Here is a 14,406-nt window from a genome sequence, read left to right on the forward strand (position 1 = left end):
GTCGAAGCGCGAAACGAACATTAGATCGACTTCCTCTTGCCCGTCTTAAGGGTAGCACTTCCTTCTTGCGATTTGCGGGGACGAACGACAATTAACGTAACTCCTCCGCAAGCCTATGAGGTAGTTATCGCGCAAAATCTACATACATGGTGCGGGGTTGAATCGCCCAAAGTGAAAATTGCCTACATAGTAAGCACAGGCCACCAGCAGAATCACGCCGTCCCATTTCATCGCGAAGCGAGCGTGACCGCCGCACCCACACAGCTTCGGCCCCAAGCGTGGCTCCAAACCTGTGTTCGGGCGGACAGAGATCTAGCGAATTTTCAGCGCTACGTGCGGGAAGCGTCCAATCGAATCGTCGCATTAAAACACAGGAGCAAAAAACTCGTTCTATCATACGGAAATTACTGTCCACAGAAGAGGGCAACGCAGGAGGAACGACACGCAATTTGCCCCTTTGATAAAAAACATGGAAATACGCAAGAACCCTAGAGTACACGTGAACAACTAAAAATAGCGTACGGTGTTCTAAAGCCTTGCATTCAAATATACGGCGTTACAAATAGGCTTACGAAGCCCAGCCTTGGTATACGCAGAGTTGGAGGGAACAGACAAGCGACTACATGGAACCTGCAAACAGTATCGCAACCGCCACCGGTGCTGCAGCTTGCAGCTTGCGTATGTCGGCATGGTTAGAATGATACGATACAGGTATAATTTGGTACGACTTACGAAAGTCATTGTGCTGAGAAAAATTTTAAATATTTCTTTGAGAGCGTGTGTGCTCAATTCTCGTTCGGTGTGCCACGTGACTATTGGCTGACGAGCTATGTCGCTGTTTACCTCATCTCTGCTGGGCAAGTGATAGCTTCATTTTTATTATTTACCAGCTAATCTGAAAAGTACTGTGCCAGACACTAACACGTTCGTTTGCTGGAATGCCTGTCTAGCTATTCAGCACTAATTCGGTTTCGTCTACACAGTCCCTATAGAAAAACTATTCAGAGCATGCGAATAATGCCCACGTAAGATGAGTTAGCGTTGGGTATACCACAGTGTGTCAAAACACCATCTAAAACCTTTGGGCACATTTTTAACATGACCTCTTCGTTGTCGCATTGAGGCATGCGGCGGGACAAAATAAACTAAACAAATTGATCTTCCGTGAGCACCTAAAATCCGAAAAGCACCTGCGAACACGCAGCATACAGCATTATAATTTACACTGACGGGCAAATAGCTTTTCACAACCTGACGGAGGCAGTCAAGATGTGTTCGAAAAAGTATACTGGTTGGTACCTTCAAATCAGGCACATATCTACGCGGAGATTGAACGACAGGTTTCCTACCAAATTAGTCTGAACGAACGCAAGACCTTCTTCTTATTTTCCTTTGGCTGTGTATGAAATAAACACCTCATGTTCGACGAGGTGTTCGACGTGGTCGACTTGTTCTGGACTCTTGTCTTTTCGTAAAAGTTTGGTGCCGATACAACCCTGAAGACTCGACGAAACCTCTCCTGAAGACCACTGAAGAAGCAGCCTGCACGACTGAAGCAACAAACGGCGCTTCTAGAATGTGTTTAGTCCCGACCCGACGCTTCTAGCTGCCCTCAAGCCTCACGCCACCTCCAACTGAACGCAGTGGTATGCTACGGCATTTCTGATTACGCGGAGTTGATTCCCCGCCAAAGCCCAAAAACGCAAGCGGGTCACCCTTCGAGCCGGCGTGACGAAGAACAGTAGTGACAGCAACGCTTTGTTAGATTCTCAATCTGCGTCTATCGGTGAGCTTCAGAACCTTTTGAATGTTTCGTGGTGAAGGAATCAGCCCTTCGAGACATAGACAAAGAAATCAAAGACAACGTTGATGATCAGAACTTAGAACAAGAGTGGGGTGCTGCGGATGGGTATTACCTTTTTATATGTGTGGTAACATCCAAGCTCTCCCTACGAATGTAAAAACTTCAGCGCCCACACACATCAAACGTCCCAATTAACAGCGTAGAACCATTCAGCGCAGTTCGTGTGCTCTGAAGCGTCTCTATCAACCTCCCTCGACTGGAACTAGGCACATTTGACGGAACCATTAAAGGCTGGCGTTCATTTTGGGACCAATATGAGGCAACCATACACGGAAACTCGCAGCTGTCGGCCATTAACAAGTTTAGGTTCCTTAAAGGCTACCTTGTTGGTAAGGCGCAACATACGATCAGTCGACGCTGCCTCACTGAAAGTGACTACCAGATGGCGGTAGATATACTGGATGAACACTTTGGATGGAAGGACCTTGCGATCAACGACCACATGACTCACCTCTTACAACTCCAGGCTGTTGATTCAGGGCAAGACGTTGGGGCACTGCGATGTCTTTACGACAACGTGGTAAGGAACGTCAGGAGCCTTGAATCTCTAGGGGTGAAGCTGAAGCACTACAGTGCCCTGCTCAGGGTGGCTATTGAGAAGCGGCTAGATACGTTAATTTCCCCGGCAAAGCCGGAGTGTGTGGGCCACTAGGGTCTACAAGCCTGACACGTCTCACTAGCACAACACGATGTGCCGTAGCCCAGCCGGTGTTGGGCTGTACGGCGTGCTGTTCCCATGCCAGCGTGCCAAAATTAGCTAAGCTGGATGGAACGAAAAAGGAATAGAACGAGCTACTTAAACCAGATGGAATCCCAGTGGCCGGCCTCGTACAATCACGTGTGGCGCGTCCGCAACCGCATAACCAACAAAAAAAGACTTGAAAAAAAGAAAAAAAGGAAAAAACACCACAAACAAAAGAACATCATAAGACAAAAGTCAACCCAGGTGCCCCCCCCCAGGACTCGTCGTGAAAAACGTTGCATGGTGATCAAGCTCCCACGCACGACACATGCCGACAACCAACTCATATCTTTCGGGAGAAGACCCAGCTCCTTACAAGCCTGCATTGTTTCCCGACACAACATGGACCGTGCTTCGAAGGCCATCCAATGAAATGAGACGGCACGACCAGGAAACAAAGTTCTTAACACCGAATACTTTTCTACCTTGTCACGACATGTCTGCTACAAAATGCCCTCAAGGGTGCCCCATGTTATGGCGATGTCCACGATCACGACCACGACGTCGACGGCGACTTCCACGATCCCGAGCTTGCACTTCGGTACTGTCAACAGAAGCGTGAGGTAGCTGAAACCCTTTGGCATTTTCAGTGCTTATATACTTCCTGAAAAAGGTAGTTCTCAGCAAGGAGGAGGCGTTGCAAATCGCATCGGTCGGGTCAACAGTCCAGAAGAAACTCCATGACAAAGCGCGACGCCACCATGTGCCTTCAGCAACTACCTTTACCACCACTTCCGGGACGGAGAAGGAACCGCGTTATTTCTGTAGTTCTGAATTACACAGCTTTACTGCGTGTGACAAAAGTTAACCCTTGAGGACAAGAAGAACCTACTCAAGCGAAGCGGCTGATGCTTTAACTCTTGCAAACAATTCCACCGAGCCAAGGACTGTCGGAACGCAAATTTTCTGCGTTGTCAGAACTGCCAAGACCGACACTTCACGTTCCTCCAAGACTCCAAGATGCTGGTCCTTCGGCAATTGACAGCCAGAGGTAGTTTGTCACGAAAGGAACTCAAGTGACCAGTGCTATGTCTCAGGCCGAATATACAATTCTTCTAAAAACAGGTAAAGTTTGGGCACGTGGCTCCACTCAGTCGCGGCTTGCCCGCTCCCTTTTGGACGGCACTAGACAACGAAGGTTCGTCATGGAAGACAGAGCCAAGAATCTTAGCTGCAAGAAAGTCAGGAAAAAGACTCTGAATTTGCAAACGTTCGGAGCAATAGGCCCATCTAAGCAAACTCTATATCGCGTGGAACTGTGAATTACAAGACGGCACAACACCAAAGCCATCCTGATCGAAGCTCACGGGGTACAAACAATATGCGGTGGAACACCGTTTACAATTCCTACTTCTTTCGTGAGAGAGGGCGTTCGGGATCTTCGCCTATCCGATGATGCTGATGCATCAGCACATGGCCTTATTCTGGCATTATAGGATTCGACAATTTCTGGAAAGTCACAACTGGAAAAATTGCCGTTCAGACGTCTATGGGTGGACGCTACAGGGACCGGTAAAATGCACGGAGAATATCCGAGGCATCTTTTCCACTGGCGTCATAAAAGTATTGGCCCAGAAATCAGTGACGACAACAAAAGCCTGTCTGGACAGCTCAAAGGCTTTCGGTAGGTTGAGCTTTGGTCGGTAGGATATCCTAATGACAAATATGAAGAATCTGTCGAGAATCCAGTTCTCGCTGAATTCAAAAGAAAAATCCGGAGAAAATATGAAAATTATGATGTTTATTTTCCCTAGAAGGATAACGCTCCGGAGCTTGATTGCTATCTAAAGGAAGCTAAAGATCGCCTTGCCAAGCTGCGCGACGTCTCAAACAAAAACAAGCTGAAACGAGGAGGTCAAAACGAAGCTCAAAACCTCAAACGAAGAGCTTCTCATTCGGTACGATGTGATCATACGCGAACATGTCTAGAACAATTTCGCCGAACCCGCAACGACACAAGAGGAAGTCGGCCCAGTCTACTACCCGCCACAGTGAGCAGTCCTCCGCCGCGACCGGAAAACAGCCAAGACTCGATTTGTCTTTGATGCGTATTCTAGCTAACTTGAAAAACTGTCACTGAATGACGTGTTACACTCTGGTCGGAACCTGAATCCTTCGGTACTTTCCCTGCTCCTGAAGTTCAGGATGTACAAAGTCGCCCTTACAGCCGACATAGAAAAATCATTCTTGCAAATTTAGTCGTCGAGAACGACCGTAACGCACTTTGGTACTTTTGGTATGGACACCTGCGAGTTCTGGGCAGTCATTGCCGAAGCAAACAGTCTGTGGAATGAACCTTGTTCCCTTTGGTTGCTACGTACATTGATGCACCTGCCGCTTTGCAGCGACGGGCTTTAATGCGGAGACCACCCGCGGTGAAAACAAATACGGCACGAGGAGGACCCACGAGACCGGTCTGCCCAACCAGATGCATGTACCGGTCATCTGGGATGAGTAAGGCGTGAGCACAGGACTCTCGGGAAAGAAGATACGCTCACTTGAATGGATGGAAACCTCACTGTCAACATCGTTTTTGGTTGTTTGGGGTGCGGTGTCCAAATCGTGGAGTTGGGGGCTGCTTGAAGCGCCAGCACTGCCTACTGTAGTCCACCCTGCCGAATCGCAGGGGCTGGGCGAACCCTTCGTCTCCTACTCGGGACACGCAAGATGGAACGCGCTCCCTGTAGCGCTGCTCAAAGGGCGACTAGCAGTTGAGGGCTAGCCTCCGGCAGAGTTCCCAGTGCGCACGCGCTAGTACCCAGACACCTGACGCGTAGATGCATGGTGCCTATTCATACACCCACGTAGTGTTCAGGGCCGAGTAAATCCACTCGCGAACTCTGTCATATCAGACGAGCAACTGGTCTTGGGGGACCTTTTATCGAACGGATACCTCCGGCCGATGGCTTACCCGGGTCCCGGATGGGGTAGAGGTCAGCCCTGACACAGTTTGTGCATGAGCCGCTAGGTGGGAGGTCGAGTCTGTGGCCACGCCGGCTAGGCCAGAGTGGTTGTCAAGTGCGGTATTACCCGCCCCCAGGGTATGTGGTGGTCGGACGCCGGGCTGAGTTGGACCGGCGCTCCTGAAACATTGAAACTCTCGTTTCCACCACACGGCCGCGTAGGCCGATTGCCGCGCACCCCTTTAGCCGTCGGGCTCGTGAGCACCGACGTTGCCCGTGGGACACCACATGGAGGCGGGTGCGGGGAGGGTGGAGTGTACGCCAGCTCCTACTACTCTCCCCGGAGGAGATGGTCAATGCTCCTGGTCCCACAAGCCGGTGCTTTTAAAGTCCGTTTTTACTGAGCGCCACGCTCCAATACCATTTTGAAGCTTCGACAGGTCCGCATGATGTAATTTCAAAGGCCATCAAAGATCAATTTTACGTTGAAGACTTTGTGAGAGGCGCAGACTCTACCGAGAATGCCTTGTTGTTTCGTGACAATGCAGCCAAAGTCGTCAGCAAAGCAGGCATTCACCTTAGAGATTGGACGACTAATAGAGCGCAGCTGAACACCGCTGCTGAAGGGGACAACACCGTTAACTCTGATATTGAATTCACGATTCATCAAAGGAAGAAAATTCTAGGCTTGTTATAGCACCCAGACGAGCATATGTACGGGTTCGATACGTCTGAAATTATGCACATGGTAGCCCTAATGCTGAGCAAGACGAAGAATATGCTGACAATCACAGCCAAAATATACGATCCATACGGCCTTATTACTCCATACACAGTGAAGGCCAAGGTACTGTTTCAGAGGGCTTGGAAGAGGAAGGTGAACAGGGACGGAAATTTGCCCGATGACTTAAAAACTTAATGGGACAAGTGGGGCGAAGACCGTCGTCTTCTTAACGAGATACACGCAACACGCTTTGTGCTGTGAAATAAATCCGGCAAAACAACCTTCCACGTGTTCTCTCATGCAAGCACCTCAGCTTATGGATCTGCAGTCGACGTAACAGTGACACAATGACTAGAGAACTCATCACCAAAAGAAGAGTTGTTCCCGTGAAAATACGGACCCTATTAAGGTTGGCACTTCTTGGAGCTCTAACAGTCGTTCGGTTGATGTCAACTGTACATAATGAGTATGGTACCCGTTGCCAGGTTTTGTTTTGAACAGATTCGTCTGCTTTTCTAGGATGGTTGAACTGAAGCCCAGAAAAGTGGAATACCGTCGTGGCAAACAAAGCGAGTGAGATTAATATCCTAACCTATATTGAACAGTGGCATTACTGCCCGACAGATTAGTACTCTGCAGATTTATAACGTGGGGAATACCTGCTAAAATTGCAAGAAAGCAAACTTTGGTGCCTGCTCAAAGGAAACGACAAATGGCCAAATATCACATTTCGCGGTAAACAGTATGCGGAAACCGCAGAAGAACGGACACAAGTTTTTCCGGTAACTGCAAGGAAGGGTTCCGAGCTTTATGACTTTGCAAGGATCAACAACATGACAAAGGTGTTGAACAACACGGCTTGGATAATGCAGTTTGTCCACAACTCTCATAACCCTCGCAGAAAAATAACTTGACCCCTACTGATTTGCGAAACTGAAAAAGCCAAGAAATTTGGGATTTACAACGCTGAACAACGGGCGTTTCATCCTCTATATTTGACAAATCCAGTGATCAGCAAATTTTTGCTCTACGGAGAAAAGGATTGTTTTATTAGAGTGGGACGACTGCTACAGAATTCCGACTTCACGACTTGCGAAGAACACCCAATATTACTTCCTCCAGACGACGAATTTACAAAATAATTATTGAAAACCAGCACCGACGGTTTTTCCCGCGGGCGTCGAGATACGTTAGTGAAGTACGTGAACGATATTGCATTATCAGCCGTCGTCAAATGGGTAAAAAAGGGATCAGTCAGTGCCGTACATGCAGGACACTAAAGGGAAGCCAATCATCGAGCCATTCGCCCCTCTCCCAAAGGATTGTCACTAAATGGGAGCCGTTTCGTATCATTGGAGTGGACATTACTGGACCACATTACGAACGAGAAGAAGACTCAGCCAGGAAATATTACAATACCATCTTTACTTGTGCCACCGTGCTCGCAGTACACCTCGAGCTTGTTCGAAGTCTCAACACCCAAAACTTTGAGATAAATTCCGTCGTTTTTATAGCCAGGAGAGGAATTTGCAAGACTGTATCTTCAGACAACAGCCTCACTTTTAAAAGAGCTTTGAAAGATTTGAAAACCATTGGGAGGGCGAGACGAGATGAGCAGATATTGAAATACTATATAGGAAACGAAATTCACTGGAAATTTATAGCCTAAAGAGTCGCCTGGTGGGGCGTATTTTTGGAAAGACATATAAGAACAATCAAGGAATCATTAACAAAAGTTTTGGAAGACAACTGTTTTGGCTATGATGAACTGTACACTTCACCTATAGAAGTTCAAGCCATTGTAAACTGTCTGCCGCTCACTACCCTTTCAGCATACCTAGAGGAGGAACCCTTAACTCCCAGGATCGAAGACTGCTGTCCGTAGCGGAAGGTGGAAACTTAGAGATCCAGAAGTCATCAGAAGAAGAATTTCGAGGACGCTGGCGACGGCGGAAAAAGTTACTAGGTGCCGTTTGGAGTAGGTGGCTTAGAGAATACATACTGCAGGTGCCCTAAGCCCATACGCTACATAATGCATCTCCAAGCGATGCTAAATTTGCCGATTTCGCCCTCATTCTGAACGAGAAAACGCCAAGGTCACTTTGGGATCTGGACGTGATCGAAAAAACTTTTCCGAGCTCCGACAACAGAGTTTTTCTTTGTCTTCTACAGAAGTTGGACGGATCTCGTATTAGAGGAGTAGTGCAACATCTGTGTCGGCCGGAAGTTTCGAGTTAATGCTCCACTTTTCTCCGGCGGGAGGATGCTAGAAAATGTTGTCTGGTTGGTAGCTTCAAATCAAGCACACATCTACGCTGAGATTGGACAACAGGTTTCCTACCAAATTAGTCTGAACGCATGCATGACCTTCGTCTTCGTTTCTTTTGGCTGTGTATTAAATGAACAACTCATGTTCGATTTGACGGTTCGACTAGTTCTCAACTCTGATTATTCGTAAAAACATGATTTCCTGAACACTTCCGCGGTACTGCTACTAGCTTACTCAACTCGTAGTTTTCTTACTAGCCCTATGTAACCATCTGAAAGAATTATTGGCAGTATTCACGTGCGACATACCTATTCGTCACAGTTTCACTGCAGACTTCACTAGTGCTTGTGTTTGCAATGTTGTGGTTATATTTTTGTGCATCTTTTGCATTGCTATGGTGATAATTTTATTTGAATATGCCGTTGTTCACTGTGACACCGTGTGGCCATATTGCGGAACATCGTTCTTATTGAGCACCTACCAGGAGAGATGTCCAAGCTGGATAAACAATTGCGTAATCGTACATTTATGTGTGTGGTGCACATAAATAATGTTATTACTGCAAATTGTAATGCCCGAACGATATTTCTGGTTTGGTATAAAGACATTGGTTTAAACAGCCTTTGTCATTTGTTGGTGTGTGGTTTAGCATAAAAAAATTTGTCGACCCCCGAAGAGCAGTAAAGTGCGTGATCGGAATAAATATATATCGATATTTTAACTCAAACTTTCAGAGACGTATTCGTCGGAGATTTTATAACTTATGCAGAATTGTTTGATGACGCCCTGCCGCAGCGATAGTCTCCAAAAGCAGGTCTTTCAGAACAATGTGTAGCTACACAATTTCAAGGTAAATATAAAATACACAGGGAGAATCCATAGTACACAAGGCGTCAAAAATCAACTATTGATATGTGCGAGCAGCAGATAGAAACTTCGCGAAACATCCTAATGCGTTGTAGTATATTCCCGCGAACCGTGCATTTGGTTTGTTTATTTATGTTGTTCTTTTACCGCCCGGCTGCGCCGGTCAGTCTTATCTGTGTGCCAAAGAAAGCGCGTGTTCCATTCTTTATTTCTGTGTTATCTCTTCTGATAGGGAGAGCATTCTGAACTAACGTGAACAGCCTAGAATAGTCTTCTTTGTTCTGGATGTAAATCGACGGTTCGAGAAACACTCTCGCCGAAAGATAAAAGCCAGCAGAGCAGACGCCGCGGTTCTAATTCGAATCGTCGCGCCCGCCTTCGCACGTACTTTGTTGTGTGCTGCTTCGCCGCCTGTATTCTTTAAGTTTTTAGGGGAGCACAAGTTCGCTCCAATAAACTTGTTTTCCTTGAATATAACTGCGTCGTCTTTGCCTTCATGACGTGTGGTGAAGGTGCGGGGTAAATGCACCCTACGCCCTCATCAAGCAAACAAGCGAGTCCCACTCGTGCTAGCCGCCGACAGCAAGGTCGTCAGCAAGAGTTTGGACTGCTTACGGATAAAGTGAAGAAAGAAGACGTCGTGACAACCACCATGATCAACGCAGGCACCATGACCAGCACTACCAATCCTGCCCTCGTTCTTCAAGAGCCCCGGGAACCATCATCGTTCCGCGGATCCCCCGGAGAAGACCCTCAGGACTGGTTGGAGAAAGTTGAGCGCGTCCGCGTATGTAACAGGTTGGATGACAAAGAAACTTGCCGCCACGTTTTGTTCTATTTAGAAGATACAGCCCGAACGTGGTTTGAAAACCATGAAAGCTCCCTAACCAACTGGACTTTATTTAAGAGCGAGTTCCTCAAAACATTCGCTACCGTCGTGCGGAAAGAACAAGCCGCCCTTTTGTTGGAAACGCACACGCAACACCCCAACGAAGGGTTCGTGATCTTCGCTGAGGAGATGAAGTAGCTTTTTCCCGCGCGGACCCCGAAATGACGGAAGAAAATAAGTTGCGCTTCTTAATGCGCGGTGTGAAAGAGGAACTGTTTGCTGGACTTGTCCGAAATTCGCCAAAGACCGTCGCCGCATTCGTGACCGAAGCCAGCACCATTGAGAAAGCCCTCGAAATGCGTGCTAAGCAGTACCACCACAACTTTGTCGGCACGGCCAATGCGAATTGCGTCGAAAGCATGCACATTCGCGAAAATAGCCTACGTGAGACTATCAGCGAAATAGTGAGGGAGGAGCTGCGGAAACTGCTCCCAACGCCGCCGGAACCCCAGTTCGCTTCCCTGACCGACGTGATTACGGAAGAAGTGCAGCTAGCGCAGTGTGCTTCAACGACGCCAGAAGAACCCCTCCAGCCGAGAGCAATGGCCTACGCGGCTGCTGTCCATCGACCTCGCCCACTTGCCCCCGATCGGCCCGAGGCTCCATACCGTCGTCCCGTGTCGCCGACCCGACCACCTACGGTGCAAACCCCCGCCCAAAGGAAGACCGACGAATGGCGAACGCCAGATAATCGGCCGTTGTGCTACCACTGCGGAGCGACCGACCACATCTACCGTCGCTGCCCCTACAAGTGGCTCGGTTTGCGACGGTCCTCCGTCGATGCACTATGCCCCCAGCCTGGCCAGCCCCATACTGAAATGGAAGATTATCTGTCCAACGCCAACCGAGGTCCAGAGCGCTTACTAATAAAGGCATTAAGGCATTCCTCTTAATGCCTTTATGCAACCGGGTTAAGAATGTTCTGAGAATGTTTGCTGCGTGTCACATTAAAGATGGGAGCAACTATCTGTAATAACTGCCAACGAACCCACTTGTTGACATAACAGTGTAGCAGCTGCAACCGCGTAAGGCCTCCTTCCTCCGCGACTATCACAAAAAGAGGTTGCAAAGCTTCGAACTTTACATCGTTAATTTCCCCATATGAGGCGGCGCTTTGCGTGGAAGCTACGGAAAGATACACTGAGCCCGGTTTAGTTGAAACATGTCTCCCCTGCATTCGCGTTGGGCGCATGCCTTTCTTTTATCAGTTGTGTTTTTTTCTCTTTTTTTATTTTTCTCTTCCTTGTTTTTTGTTCTTGCTATTCCTTCCCTCCTCTTTCTTTTCTTCCGTTCTGGCTCCCATAGCACAACTGATGCAGGTGCGGAGAACTGCCTGCTCCGGAAGGAACCATCACTAAACAACAACTCCGCTACCTCACCTTGCACTGCGCGGCCGCTAGCGCCTATACTGCGTAAATCGTTGTTTTTTGCGTTGATAGTCCATCGTTGTTGTATAGAGGGCTCTTTGTTTAATAAACACAGAAGCGCATTACACCATTGAACAAATGTCTATAACAGCACTTATCTGGGCTCGTTTGACCACATATTTAGTACATTTGGCTTAAGTGAGGCAATAAAATAACCGTTCCGGGGGGCTTATTTATCAAATTCTCTATACGCCTACCAAGCAAACGTTATAACTGCCCAATCCCAAAAGCGAACATAGCTGTGTGCGTACCAAGCATGCCCACGAGGTTGAAAACCTGTTTACCACTGGTGAGCCGCGTGATCTTGGTTACTGTTTAATTGCGTTCGAACAATTCCGAATACACAGATGTTTTTCAAGTTTTCAAATATAGTATAACAACTAAAAATTTCACTTTTTTGTTATTTTAACGTATCTTGCTGGCAGACAACACTTTATTGGTCATCTACTCTGCAATGCACTCTTAGAATACCTGTAGGAATCACGTATAAAGGAAAATGCTATCACAAGTTTGATAGCATACGGAGCACAGATAGCAAGCTGTCCTCACCACTTCAATGGCTTGAATTGCCCACCGATTTCAAGAATTCGTGGCTTCAAATTTCTCATCGTGGGAACTAGTAATAATATTGTCGGCACGAAATCCGAAAGACTTGCTTCAGCAGTGACCGGTACTAAAATACATTGTGGCAGTGTTAATGCTATTTACTTGTTCAAAGAATAGACCAGGGTAAACTACTCAAATTATTTTAGTACTTTATCAGACTATACTTTAGGTCCCCCGTGTTGGAACAGCTAAAACACCACAATAAGAAGGTAGATGTTTGGTATTCTTATTTACGTAAAAATTCCAGAATGAATTCGAATGAATGAACCAGTGAGTAAGCAATAAAAGAACGTGCAGTAAATCCTCTCATCCACGAAAGGCCGGAATGTATATTGTTTATGGTGTTACATTGATTTTTTTAACTACAGTCTACGCTCGTTACAGCAGATCCGGCAACAACGGACTTTAGGTTACAAGAGACCATTTCTGTTGGTTTGTCTGGTCCCCATGCATTTTAAATGGTGTCCACTCCGCTCATAACGGACCCGTCTAGAGGAGACTATCGGCTGCAACAGACTAAACATTAGGCGAAAATTGTTTTGACTCACTGTTTCTAGCGGACATCTGCGGGGCCGACACCCAATATACTTTTTTTTTCTTTATTTTGGCAAGAAAACTGTTATGTCTGGAAACATTTTTGGCAGCCGGGTCGTTGGCGCAGCCAAGCCAAGCCAGTGCCAGCGGCCTTTTTTTGTGCAACCAGCGGCATAAGCGCCAGGGTAGCCGATTTCACTGTCGGATAAATTAAGCGTAATTAACGCTGTCGAACATGGGGAAAAACAGGCCGACATCGCCAGAAGTACAGGCCTGTCTAAACAGACGGTCCGTTCTGCCGTCAAGAACAAGGCCGCTGCTCATAAACGTGACTCCGACGAGATTGAAAACAGGGCTATCGAATACTCAAAGTTGTGCACCCGGAAGTGAGTCTGCCCTCGTCAGTTTTTTTATGTAATAAAAAACTCGGGTTCAGTGGAGTTCGGTATTTATTATTCCCACGCATGCATCTTTCCCGTTCCGTTCAGTGAAAAAGGTAAGAAATGCCTCAAGTAGGGGGGTTGTTTCCCATCAATTGTGTGCAATCTGCCTGTACCCGTCCGGAGTCCAACTGGTCTAACTTCCGATTTCAGAGCTGTTCGTCATCATATTATTTCATTATAGCTGTTTCAATGACCAGACTAAAATCGTTAAAAATGTGGAAGCTACCTCAGTGGAACGCCAGGCAGCAATCCTGTTTGATTGAAGAATGGTTTCGGAAAATCCTGCCTCGTTGTGGAGGGGTTTAAAAGAGCCTAGCTAATTCAAATGGCCCCAACTGATGTTTTATAGCTGGTTATTAATTGCGCCTAGTTATATTCTTGCTTTATTTGCTCAGCTTATCATGCGTCTTTACACGCTTGACCGCATGCACGAGGCCTTTTGCAAGTGCCGGTACTAAGCTTTGGAAACGGTGTTTACGCGATTTTTTGCCCTTGCGCGAACACTGTGCAGAGGTGCTGCAGGCGTGCAGAAAGAACAAAGCGTATGTACTATGCCTATGCAATATCGTCAAAGTACCCACTTTAGGGCTTATCCCCCCGCCCCCGGTCGGATACTGCATATTTCAGCTACAGCGGACATTTTTTTCCGGATTCAGAGGGTCCATTGTAACGGGCGTAGACTGTGGTGTGTTCTTTGTGCAGGTAAAAAGGAAATTTCTCTAAATGAGACAATTGGGCACCTTGGAAAATCTTTAAAAAGTTTGAGCAGTCTACTGGTCGGTGATGGATGTTGAAGGCTGGTTTGCTTTGATTTCGTCTGTGTACTTGCTATATCACCGAACACGCCACACACACAAAGCGCGCCTTTCTATGATTCAAAATGTTTGTTTTGCGTGCCGATGAGTGCACAGATGCTATTTCGGAAACGTTACACTGTCATTCAAATGGAGCCACCTACGTAGGATCTAAACAAGAAACGTGGGAAACATATGTGATGTGCAATATGGACGTCAAATAGGGTGTCCCTCAAGGTAGTGCTCCTGGCTCTTTACTCTTTCTCATTTATATTAATGCCATACCTACAAATATCTCGTCTTTCAAGTGGCTTTTTGCTGATAATTGCATGATATGTCATCCC

This window comes from Haemaphysalis longicornis, unplaced genomic scaffold (assembly GCF_048455015.1).
Source record: "Haemaphysalis longicornis isolate Haplotype H1 unplaced genomic scaffold, Haemaphysalis longicornis Haplotype H1 scaffold_14, whole genome shotgun sequence".
NCBI classification, from domain to species: domain Eukaryota; kingdom Metazoa; phylum Arthropoda; class Arachnida; order Ixodida; family Ixodidae; genus Haemaphysalis; species Haemaphysalis longicornis.